Source organism: Schistocerca americana, chromosome 7, assembly GCF_021461395.2.
Source record: "Schistocerca americana isolate TAMUIC-IGC-003095 chromosome 7, iqSchAmer2.1, whole genome shotgun sequence".
NCBI lineage: Eukaryota > Metazoa > Arthropoda > Insecta > Orthoptera > Acrididae > Schistocerca > Schistocerca americana.
Window position 1 is genome coordinate 18245982 of NC_060125.1, and position 12449 is coordinate 18258430.

Below are 12449 nucleotides of genomic sequence, written 5' to 3' on the forward strand. Positions count from 1 at the left end.
CTCATAGGAAAGGATCAAAGCGCCGACTGTAAGAAGAGTCTCTATTCTTATACTTAAGGCGGCATTGAGCCTTTTGTATTTAATTCCGATGCGAATTCTGTGTTTCATCGTCAATGTGAATGTCCAAGGAATGCACTGAAGCTGCAGTGGTGTATCGAAAACTAATACTGGTCTCACAGGAAAGGATCAAAGCAGATACACTAAGAAGTCTTACGCTTCTTGCACTTAAGGCATCATTGTGCCTGTTGTATTTCTCTCCGATGTGATTTCCGTGTTTCATCGTCAATGTGAAGGTCCAAGGAATGCATTGAACCTGCAGTGGTGTATCGGAAACTAATACTGGTCTCAGAGTTAAGGATCAAAGCACAGACCCTAAGAAGTCTCACTCTTCTTGCACTTAAGGCGGCATTGTGCCTTTTGTACTTAATTCCGATGTAAATTCAGTGTTTCATCGTCAATGTGTATGTAAAAGTAATACATTGAAACTGCGGTGGTGTATCGGAAACTAAAACTGGTCACATAGGAAAGGATCAAAGCACCGACTGTAAGAGGAGTCTCTATTCTTTTACTTAAGGCGGCATTGTGCCTTTTGTATTTAATTTCGATGCGATTTCTGTATTTCATCGTCAACGTGAAGGTCGAAGGAATACATTGAACCTGCAGTGGTGTATCGGAAACTAATACTGGTCTCACAGGAAAGGATCAAAGCACCGACTGAAAGAAGAGACTCTATTCTTGTACTAAAGGCGGCATTGTGCCTTTTGTATTTAATTCCGATGTGATTTCTGTGTTTCATCGTCAATGTGAAGGTCCAAGGAATACATTGAACGTGCAGTGGTGTGTCGGAAACTATTACTGGTCTCACAGGAAAGGATCAAAGCAGAGACACTAAGAAGTCATATGCTTCTGGCACATAAGGCATCATTTGTTGTATTTATCTCCAAAGTGATTTCTGTGTTTCATCGTCAATGTGAAGTCCAAGGATGACATTGAACCTGCAGTGGCGTATCGGAAACTAATACTGGTCTCACAGATAAAGATCAAAGCACAGACCCTAAGAAGTCTCACTCTTCTTGCACTTAAGGCATCATTTGTTGTATTTATCTCCAAAGTGATTTCTGTGTTTCATCGTCAACGTGAAGGTCCAAGGAATACATTGAACCTGCAGTGGTGTATCGGAAACTAATACTGGTCTTACAGGAAAGGATCAAAGCACCGACTGTAAGAAGAGTCTCTATTCTTGTACTAAACGCGGCACTGTGCCTTTTGTACTTAATTCCGATGCGATTTCTGCGTTTCATGGTCAATGTGAAGGTCCAAGGAATACATTGAACCTGCAGTGGTGTATCGGAAACTAATACTGGTCTCACAGGAAAGGATCAAAGCACAGACTCTAAAAGGTATCACTCTTCTTGCACTTAAGGCGGCATTGTGCCTTTCGTATTTAATTCCGATGCGATTTCTTTGTTTCATCGTCAACGTGTATGTCCACGGAATGCATTGAACCTGCAGTGCTGTATCGGAAACTAATACTGGTCTCACAGTTAAGGATCAAAGCACAGACTCTAAGAAGTCTCACTACTCTTGCACTTAAGGCGGCATTGTGCCTTTTGTATTTAATTCCGATGTAAATTCAGTGTTTCATCGTCAATGTGTATGTAAAAGGAATACATTGAACCTGCAGTGGTGTATCGGTAACTAATACTGGTCTCACAGGAAAGGATCAAATTACCGACTGAAAGAAGAGTCTCTATTCTTGTACTTAAGGCGGCATTGTGCCTTTTGTATTTAATTCCGATGCGATTTCTGTGTTTCATCGTCAATGTGAAGGTCCAAGGAATACATTGAACCTGCAGTGGTGTATCGGAAACTAATACTGGTCTCACAGGAAAGGATCAAAGCACAGACTCTAAGAAGTCTTACTCTTCTTGCACTTAAGGCGGCATTGTGCCTGTTGTATTTATCTCCGATGTGATTTCTGTGTTTCATCGTCAATGTGAAGGTCAAAGGAATACTTTGAACCTGCAGTGGTGTTTCGGAAACTAATACTGGTCTCACAGGAAAGGATCAAAGCACAGACTTCAAAAGGTGTCACTCTTCTTGCACTTAAGGCGGCATTGTGCCTTTCGTATTTAATTTCGATGCGATTTCTTTGTTTCATCGTCATAGTGTATGTCCAAGGAATACATTGAACCTGCAGTGCTGTATCGGAAACTACTACTGGTCTCACAGTTAAGGATCAAAGCACAGACTGTAAGAAGTCTCACTCCTCTTGCACTTAAGGCGGCATTGTGCCTGTTGTATTTAATTACGATTTAATTTCAGTGTTTCATCGTCAATGTGTGTGTAAAAGGAATACATTGAACCTGCAGTGGTGTATCGGAAACTAAAACTGGTCTCATAGGAAAGGATCAAAGCACCGTCTGTAAGAAGAGTCTCTATTCTTGTACTTTAGGCGGCACTGTGCCATTTGTATTTAGTTCCGATGCGATTTCTGTGTTTCAGCTTCAATGTGAAGGTCCAAGGAATACATTAGACCTGCAGTGGTGTATCGGAAACAAATACTGGTCTCACAGGAAAGGATCAAAGCACCGACTGTAAGAAGAGTCTCTATTCTTTTACTTAAGACGGCATTGTGCCTTTTGTATTTAATTCCGATGCGATTTCTGTGTATCATCGTCAGTGTGAATGTCCAAGGAATACATTGAACCTGCAGTGGTGTATCGAAAACTAATACTGGTCTCACACGAAAGGATCAAAGCAGAGTCACTAAGAAGTCTTACGCTTCTTGCACTTAAGGCATCATTGTGCCTGTTGTATTTATCTCCGATGTGATTTCTGTGTTTCATCGTCAATGTGTAGGTAAAAGAAATATTTTGAACCTGCAGTGGTGTGTCGGAAACTAATACTGGTCTCACAGTTAAGGATCAAAGCACAGACCCTAAGAAGTCTCACTCTTCTTGCACTTAAGGCATCATTGTGCCTGTTGTATTTATCTCCAATGTGATTTCCGTGTTTCATCGTCAAAGTGAAGGTCCAAAGAATGCATTGAACCTGCAGTGGTGTATCGGAAACTAATACTGGTCTCACAGTTAAGAATCAAAGCACAGACCCTAACAAGTCTCACTCTTCTAGCAGCTTAAGGCGGCATTGTGCCTTTTGTATTTAATTCCCATGTAATTTCAGTGTTTCATCGTCAATGTGTATGTAAAAGGAATACATTGAACCTGCGGTGGTGTATCGGAAACTAAAACTGGTCTCATAGGAAAGGATCAAAGAACCGACTGTAAGAAGAGTCACTACTCTTATACTTAAGGCGGCATTGTGCCTTTTGTATTTAATTCCGATGCGATTTCTGTGTTTCATCGTCAACGTGAAGGTCCAAGGAATACATTGAACCTGCAGCGGTGTGTCGGATACTAATACTGGTGTTATAGGAAAGGATCAAAGCACCGACTGTAAGAAGAATCTCTATTCTTGTACGTAAGGCGGCATTGTGCCTTTTGTATTTAATTCCGATGCGATATCTGTGTTTCATCGTCAATGTGAAGGTCGAAGGAATACATTGAACCTGCAGTGGTGTAATGGAAACTAATACTGGTCTCACAGGAAAGGATCAAAGCACCGACTGGAAAAAGAGTCTCTATTCTTGTACTAAAGGCGGCATTGTGCCTTTTATATTTTATTCCGATGCGATTTCTGTGATCCATCGTCAATGTGAAGGTCCAACGAATACATTGAACCTGCAGTGGTGTATCGGCAACTAAAACTGGTCTCATAGGAAAATTATTAAATCACCGACTGTAAGAAGAGTCTCTATTCTTGTACTTGAAGCGGCATTGTTCCTTTTGTATTTAATTCCGATGTAATGCCAGTGTTTCATCGTCAATGTGTATGTCTAAGGAACACATTGAACCTGCAGTGGAGTATCGGAAACTAATAGTGGTCTCACAGGAAAGGATCAAAGCACAGACTCTAAGATGTCTCACTCTTCTTGCACTTAATGCGGCATTGTGCCTTTTGTATTTAATTCCGATGTAATGTCAGTGTTTCATCGTCATAGTGTATGTCTAAGGAACACATTGAACCTGCAGTGGTGTCTCGGAAACTAATACTGGTCTCACAGGGAAGCATCAAAGCACAGACTATAAGAAGTCTCACTCTTCTTGCACTTAAGTCGGCATTGTGCCTTTTGTATTTATTTCCGATGCGATATCTGTGTTTCATCGTCAATGTGTACGTCCAAGGAATACATTGAACCTGCAGTGGTGTATCGGAAACTAATACTGGTCTAACAGGAAAGGATCAAAGCACAGACTCTAAGAAGGCTTACTCTTCTTGCACTTAAAGCGGCATTGTGCCTGTTGCATTTATCTCCGATGTGATTTCTGTGTTTCATCGTCAATGTGAAGGTCCAAAGAATACATTGAACCTGCAGTGGTGTATCGGAAACTAATACTGGTCTCACAGGAAAGGATCATAGCACAGACTCTAAGAGGCGTCACTCTTCTTGCACTTAAGGCGGCATTGTTCCTTTCGTATTTAATTCCGATGCGATTTCTTTGTTTCATCGTCAACGTGTATGTCCACGGAATGCATTGAACCTGCAGTGCTGTATCGGAAACTAATACTGGTCTCATAGTTAAGGATCAAAGCACAGACTCTAAGAAGTCTCACTACTCTTGCACTTAAGGCGGCATTGTGCCTTTTGTATTTAATTCCGATGTAAATTCAGTGTTTCATCGTCAATGTGTATGTAAAAGGAATACATTGAACCTGCAGTGGTGTATCGGTAACTAATACTGGTCTCACAGGAAAGGATCAAACCACCGACTGAAAGAAGAATCTCTATTCTTGTACTTAAGGCGGCATTGTGCCTTTTGTATTTAATTCCGATGCGATTTCTGTGTTTCATCTTCAATGTGAAGGTCCAAGGAATACATTGAACCTGCGGTGGTGTATCGGAAACTAATACTGGTCTCACAGGAAAGGATCAAAGCACAGACACTAAGAAGCCGCACTCTTCTTGCACTTAAGGCGGTATTGTGCCTTTTGTATTTAATTCCAATGTAATTTCAGTGTTTCATCATCAATGTGTGTGTAAAAGGAATGCATTGAACCTGCAGTGGTGTATCGGAAACTAAAACTGGTCTCATAGGAAAGGATCATAGCACCGTCTGTAAGAAGAGTCTCTATTCTTGTACTTAAGGCGGCACTGTGCCATTTGTATTTAGTTCCGATGCGATTTCTGTGTTTCAGCGTCAATGTGAAGGTCCAAGGAATACATTAGACCTGCAGTGGTGTATCGGAAACAAATACTGGTCTCACAGGTAAGGATCAAAGCACCGACTGTAAGAAGAGTCTCTATTCTTGTACTTAAGGCGGCATTGTGCCTTTTGTATTTAATTCCGATGCGATTTCTGTGTTTCATCATCAATGTGAAGGTCAAAGGAATACATTGAACCTGCAGTGGTGTGTCGGAAAGTAATACTGGTGTCATAGGAAAGGATCAAAGCACCGACTGTAAGAAGAGTCTCTATTCTTTTACTTAAGGCGGCATTGTGCCTTTTGTATTTAATTCCGATGCGATTTCTGTGTTTCATCGTCAATGTGAATGTCCAAGGAATACATTGAACCTGCAGTGGTGTATCGAAAAATAATACTAGCCTCACTGGAAAGGATCAAAGCAGAGACACTAAGAAGTCTAACGCTTCTTGCACGTAAGGCATCATTGTGCCTGTTGTATTTATCTCCGATGTGATTTCTGTGTTTCATCGTCAATGTGAAGGTCCAAGGAATGCATTGAACCTGCAGTGGTGTGTCGGAAACTAATACTGGTGTCATAGGAAAGGATCAAAGCACCGACTGTATGACGAGTCTCTATTCTTGTACTTAAGGTGGCATTGTGCCTTTTGTATTTAATTCCGATGTGATTTCTGTGTTTCATCGTCAATGTGAAGGTCCAAGGAATACATTGAACCTGCAGTGGTGTGTCGGAAACTAATACTGGTCTCACAGGAAAGGATCAAAGCAGAGACACTAAGAAGTCTTACGCTTCTTGCACTTAAGGCATCATTGTGCCTGTTGTATTTATCTCCAATGTGATATTTGTGTTTCATCGTCAATGTGAAGGTCCAAGGAATACATTGAACCTGCAGTGGTGTATCGGAAACTAATACTGGTCTCAGAGGAAAGGATCAAAGCACCGACTGAAAGAAGAGTCTCTATTCTTGTACTAAAGGCGGCATTGTGCCTTTTGTATTTAATTCCGATGTAAATTCAGTGTTTCATCGTCAATGTGTATGTAAAAGGAATACATTGAACCTGCGGTGGTGTATCGGAAACTAAAACTGGTCTCATTGGAAAGGATCAAAGAACCGACTGTAAGAAGTGTCTCTATTCTTGTACTTAAGGCGGAATTGTGCCTTTTGTATTTAATTACGATGCGATTTCTGTGTTTCATCGTCAACGTGAAGGTCCAAGGAATACATTGAACCTGCAGTGGTGTGTCGGAAACTAATACTGGGGTCATAGGAAAGGATCAAAGCACCGACTGTAAGAAGAGTCTCTATTCTTGTACTTAAGGCGGCATTGGGCCTTTTGTATTTAATTCCGATGCGATATCTGTGTTTCATCGTCAATGTATAGGTCGAAGGAATACATTGAACCTGCAGTGGTGTATCAGAAACTAATACTGGTCTCACAGGAAAGGATCAAAGCACCGACTGGAAGAAGAGTCTCTATTCTTGTACTTAAGGCGGCATTGTGCCTTTTGTATTTAATTCTGATGCGATTTCTGTGTTTCATCGTCAACGTGAAGGTCCAAGGAATACATTGAACCTGCAGTGGTGTGTCGGAAACTAATACTGGTCTCATAGGAAAGGATCAAAGCACCGAGTGTAAGAAGTGTCTCTATTCTTGTACTTAAGGCGGCATTGTGCCATTTGTATTTAATTCCGTTGCGATTTCTGTGTTTCATCGTCAATGTGAAGGTCCAAGGAATACTTTGAACTGCAGTGGTGTATCGGAAACTAATACTGGTCTCACAGGAAAGGATCAAAGCACAGACTCTAAGAAGTCTCACTCTTTTTGCACTTAAGGCGGCATTGTGCCTTTTGTACTTAATTCTGATGTAATTTCAGTGTTTCATCGTCAATGAGTATGTAAAAGGAATACATTGAACCTGCAGTGGTGTATCGGAAACTAAAACTGGTCTCATAGGAAAGGATCAAAGCACCGAGTGTAAGAAGAGTCTCTATTCTTGTACTTAAGGCGGCATTGTGCCATTTGTATTTAATTCCGTTGCGATTTCTGTGTATCATCGTCAATGTGAATGTCCAAGGAATACATTGAACCTGCAGTGGTGTATCGAAAACTAATACTGGTCTCACAGGAAAGGATCAAAGCAGAGACACTAAGAAGTCTTACACTTCTTGCACTTAAGGCATCATTGTGCCTGTTGTATTTATCTCTGATGTGATTTCTGTGTTTCATCGTCAATGTGAAGGTCCAAGGAATGCATTGAACCTGCAGTGGTGTATCGGAAACTAATACAGGTCTCACATTTAAGGATCAAAGCACAGACCCTAAGAAGTCTCACTCTTCTTGCACTTAAGGCGGCATTGTGCCTTTTGTATTTAATTCCGATGTAAATTCAGTGTTTCATCGTCAATGTGTATGTAAAAGGAATACATTGAACCTGCGGTGGTGTATCGGAAACTAAAACTGGTCTCATAGGAAAGGATCAAAGCACCGACTGTAAGAAGAGTCTCAATTCTTTTACTTAAGGCGGCATTGTGCCTTTTATATTTAATTCCGATGCGATTTCTGTGTTTCATCGTCAACGTGAAGGTCCAAGGAATACATTGAACCTGCAGTGGTGTATCGGAAACTAATACTGGTCTCACAGTTACAGAACAAAGCACAAACCCTAAGATGTCTCACTCTTCTAGCAGCATAAGGCGGCATTGTACATTTTGTATTTAATTCCCATGTAATTTGAGTGTTTCATCGTCAATGTGTATGTAAAAGGAATACATTGAACCTGCGGTGGTGTATCGGAAACTAAAGCTGGTCTCATAGGAAAGGATCAAAGAACCGACTGTAAGAAGAGTCTCTATTCTTGTACTTAAGGCGGCATTGTGCCTTTTGTATTTAATTCCGATGCGATTTCTGTGTTTCATCGTCAACGTGAAGGTCCAAGGAATACATTGAACCTGCAGCGGTGTGTCGGATACTAATACTGGTGTTATAGGAAAGGATCAAAGCACCGACTGTAAGAAGAGCCTCTATTCTTGTACTTTTGGCGGCATTGTCCCATTTGTATTTAATTCCGATGCGATTTCTGTGTTTCATCGTCAATGTGAAGGTCGAAGGAATACACTGAACCTGCAGTGGTGTAATGGAAACTAATACTGGTCTCACAGGAAAGGATCAAAGCACCGACTGGAAGAAGAGTCTCTATTGTTGTACTAAAGGCGGCATTGTGCCTTTTATATTTTATTCCGATGCGATTTCTGTGATTCACCGTCAATGTGAAGGTCCAACGAATACATTGAACCTGCAGTGGTGTATCGGCAACTAAAACTGGTCTCATAGGAAAATTATTAAATCACCGACTGTAAGAAGAGTCTCTATTCTTGTACTTGAAGCGGCATTGTTCCTTTTGTATTTAATTCCGATGTAATGTCAGTGTTTCATCGTCAATGTCTATGTCTATGGAACACATTGAACCTGCAGTGGTGTATCGGAAACTAATACTGGTCTCACAGGAAAGGATCAAAGCACAGACTCTAAGAAGTCTCACTCTTCTTGCACTTAAGGCGGCATTGTGCCTTTTGTATTTAATTCTGATGTAATTTCAGTGTTTCATCGTCAATGTGCATGTAAAAGGAATACATTGAACCTGCAGTGGTGTATCGGAAACAAAAACTGGTCTCATAGGAAAGGATCAAAGCACCAAGTGTAAGAAGAGTCTCTATTCTTGTACTCAAGGCGGCATTGTGCCATTTGTATTTAATTCCGTTGCGATTTCTGTGTTTCATCGTCAATGTGAAGGTCCAAGGAATACATTGAACCTGCAGTGGTGTATCGGAAACTAATACTGGTCTCACAGGAAGGGATCAAAGCACAGACTCTAAGAAGTCTCACTCTTCTTGCACTTAAGGCGGTATTGTGCCTTTTGTATTTAATTCCGATGTAATTTCAGGGTTTCATCGTCAATGTGTGTGTAAAAGGAATGCATTGAACCTGCAGTGGTGTATCGGAAACTAAAACTGGTCTCATAGGAAAGGATCAAAGAACCGTCTGTAAGAAGAATCTCTGTTCTTGTACTTAAGGCGGCTCTGTGCCATTTGTATTTAGTTCCGATGCGATTTCTGTGTTTCAGCGTCAATGTGAAGGTCCAAGGAATACATTAGACCTGCAGTGGTGTATCGGAAATAAATACTGGTCTCACAGGAAAGGATCAAACCACCGACTGTAAGAAGAGTCTCTATTCTTGTACTTAAGGCGTCATTGTGCTTTTTGTATTTAATTCCGATGCGATTTCTGTGTTTCATCATCAATGTGAATGTCCAAGTTATACATTGAACCTGCAGTGGTGTGTCGGAAACTAATACTGGTGTCATAGGAAAGGATCAAAGCACCGACTGTAAGAAGAGTCTCTATTCTTTTACTTAAGGCGGCATTGTGCCTTTTGTATTTAATTCCGATGCGATTTCTGTGTATCATCGTCAGTGTGAATGTCCAAGGAATACATTGAACCTGCAGTGGTGTATCGAAAACTAATACTGGTCTCACACGAAAGGATCAAAGCAGAGTCACTAAGAAGTCTTACGCTTCTTGCACTTAAGGCATCATTGTGCCTGTTGTATTTATCTCCGATGTGATTTCTGTGTTTCATCGTCAATGTGTAGGTAAAAGAAATATTTTGAACCTGCAGTGGTGTGTCGGAAACTAATACTGGTCTCACAGTTAAGGATCAAAGCACAGACCCTAAGAAGTCTCACTCTTCTTGCACTTAAGGCATCATTGTGCCTGTTGTATTTATCTCCAATGTGATTTCCGTGTTTCATCGTCAAAGTGAAGGTCCAAAGAATACATTGAACCTGCAGTGGTGTATCGGAAACTAATACTGGTCTCACAGTTAAGAATCAAAGCACAGACCCTAACAAGTCTCACTCTTCTAGCAGCTTAAGGCGGCATTGTGCCTTTTGTATTTAATTCCCATGGAATTTCAGTGTTTCATCGTCAATGTGTATGTAAAAGGAATACATTGAACCTGCGGTGGTGTATCGGAAACTAAAACTGGTCTCATAGGAAAGGATCAAAGAACCGACTGTAAGAAGAGTCACTACTCTTGTACTTAAGGCGGCATTGTGCCTTTTGTATTTAATTCCGATGCGATTTCTGTGTTTCATCGTCAACGTGAAGGTCCAAGGAATACATTGAACCTGCAGCGGTGTGTCGGATACTAATACTGGTGTTATAGGAAAGGATCAAAGCACCGACTGTAAGAAGAGTCTCTATTCTTGTACTTAAGGCGGCATTGTGCCTTTTGTATTTAATTCCGATGCGATATCTGTGTTTCATCGTCAATGTGAAGGTCGAAGGAATACATTGAACCTGCAGTGGTGTAATGGAAACTAATACTGGTCTCACAGGAAAGGATCAAAGCACCGACTGGAAGAAGAGTCTCTATTCTTGTACTAAAGGCGGCATTGTGCCTCTTATATTTTATTCCGATGCGATTTCTATGATTCATCGTCAATGTGAAGGTCCAACGAATACATTGAACCTGCAGTGGTGTATCGGCAACTAAAACTGGTCTCATAGGAAAATTATTAAATCACCGACTGTAAGAAGAGTCTCTATTCTTGTACTTGAAGCGGCATTGTTCCTTTTGTATTTAATTCCGATGTAATGCCAGTGTTTCATCGTCAATGTGTATGTCTAAGGAACACATTGAACCTGCAGTGGAGTATCGGAAACTAATAGTGGTCTCACAGGAAAGGATCAAAGCACAGACTCTAAGAAGTCTCACTCTTCTTGCACTTAAGGCGGCATTGTGCCTTTTGTATTTAATTCCGATGTAATGTCAGTGTTTCATCGTCATAGTGTATGTCTAAGGAACACATTGAACCTGCAGTGGTGTCTCGGAAACTAATACTGGTCTCACAGGAAAGCATCAAAGCACAGACTATAAGAAGTCTCACTCTTCTTGCACTTAAGTCGGCATTGTGCCTTTTGTATTTATTTCCGATGCGATATCTGTGTTTCATCGTCAATGTGTATGTCCAAGGAATACATTGAACCTGCAGTGGTGTATCGGAAACTAATACTGGTCTAACAGGAAAGGATCAAAGCACAGACTCTAAGAAGGCTTACTCTTCTTGCACTTAAAGCGGCATTGTGCCTGTTGCATTTATCTCCGATGTGATTTCTGTGTTTCATCGTCAATGTGAAGGTCCAAAGAATACATTGAACCTGCAGTGGTGTATCGGAAACTAATACTGGTCTCACAGGAAAGGATCATAGCACAGACTCTAAGAGGCGTCACTCTTCTTGCACTTAAGGCGGCATTGTGCCTTTCGTATTTAATTCCGATGCGATTTCTTTGTTTCATCGTCAACGTGTATGTCCACGGAATGCATTGAACCTGCAGTGCTGTATCGGAAACTAATACTGGTCTCATAGTTAAGGATCAAAGCACAGACTCTAAGAAGTCTCACTACTCTTGCACTTAAGGCGGCATTGTGCCTTTTGTATTTAATTCCGATGTAAATTCAGTGTTTCATCGTCAATGTGTATGTAAAAGGAATACATTGAACCTGCAGTGGTGTATCGGTAACTAATACTGGTCTCACAGGAAAGGATCAAACCACCGACTGAAAGAAGAATCTCTATTCTTGTACTTAAGGCGGCATTGTGCCTTTTGTATTTAATTCCGATGCGATTTCTGTGTTTCATCTTCAATGTGAAGGTCCAAGGAATACATTGAACCTGCAGTGGTGTATCGGAAACTAATACTGGTCTCACAGGAAAGGATCAAAGCACAGACACTAAGAAGCCGCACTCTTCTTGCACTTAAGGCGGTATTGTGCCTTTTGTATTTAATTCCAATGTAATTTCAGTGTTTCATCATCAATGTGTGTGTAAAAGGAATGCATTGAACCTGCAGTGGTGTATCGGAAACTAAAACTGGTCTCATAGGAAAGGATCATAGCACCGTCTGTAAGAAGAGTCCCTATTCTTGTACTTAAGGCGGCACTGTGCCATTTGTATTTAGTTCCGATGCGATTTCTGTGTTTCAGCGTCAATGTGAAGGTCCAAGGAATACATTAGACCTGCAGTGGTGTATCGGAAACAAATACTGGTCTCACAGGTAAGGATCAAAGCACCGACTGTAAGAAGAGTCTCTATTCTTGTACTTAAGGCGGCATTGTGCC